Source organism: Sinocyclocheilus anshuiensis, unplaced genomic scaffold (assembly GCF_001515605.1).
Source record: "Sinocyclocheilus anshuiensis isolate Anshui unplaced genomic scaffold, SAMN03320099.WGS_v1.1 scaffold1011, whole genome shotgun sequence".
In the NCBI taxonomy this organism is placed as follows: Eukaryota; Metazoa; Chordata; class Actinopteri; order Cypriniformes; family Cyprinidae; genus Sinocyclocheilus; species Sinocyclocheilus anshuiensis.
Window position 1 is genome coordinate 247,491 of NW_015544178.1, and position 1,068 is coordinate 248,558.

Sequence of the window (1,068 nt, forward strand, 5' to 3'; positions counted from 1 at the left end):
ATCTCTTTGGTTTTGAGACTTTAGTCTTTGCAACTTCAGGGATCTTATCTATGCACAATCAGCTTGTAACTTGTAACACAGAAAGGAAAACTTGAAATCGCATCATATGACCCCTTTAAAATACAGTTACAATAAAATGTAAAATGAACGTTTTCACCATTATGACTGTTTATTAGTTCTATAAACAGTTCAATAAGCAAATACAATAATATTAGGTCACTTACATTTTTGACGGAAACACAGCGCATTTCACAGCAACCAGCCGATTCATTGCTGATTGATTCCGTGTTTTGAACGAATCGGTTGAATCCAAGTTTCATTAGCCCACGCATAAACATCTGATGAATCTGCCGTTTGAATGAACGACTCAATGACTCTCATTAAACACTACTGGCACTGGCGTTTTAATTTCGTTGAAAAGTATCATTTCTTGTTTGTATATTCAAAAATATTTAAAAGAATCGCATAATATTATTTAATGCAGTTGTATTTTTCAGTGTAAATGATTTAATTTGATAAAGTATAGCCTAGATAATCACATTATTATAATTGAATTTATAAATCAAATGTAAGAATCTGAAATCAAAGTATTAATGAGATTTGTGGAAAAAGCCCCTCTATAAAGGTAAAAAAAAAAAAAAACCTTGGATAGAATATAAAAAACACTTAGATGTATGTCACAGCTGATAGAAAACTAATAAAAATATTGCTTCAGAATAAATCATATTTGCAAAAAAACAAAAAACACAAACACACACACACACATATATATATACACTGAACAAAATTATAAACGCAACACTTTTGTTTTTGCCCCCATTTTTCATGAGCTGAACTCAAAGATCTAAGACTTTTTCTATGTACACAAAAGGCCTATTTCTCTCAAATATTGTTCACAAATCTGTCTAAATCTGTGTTAGTGAGCACTTCTCCTTTGCCGAGATAATCCATCCACCTCACAGGTGTGGCATATCAAGATGCTGATTAGACAGCATGGTTATTGCACAGGAGTGCCTTAGGCTGGCCACAATAAAAGGCCACTCTAAAATGTGCAGTTTTATCACACAG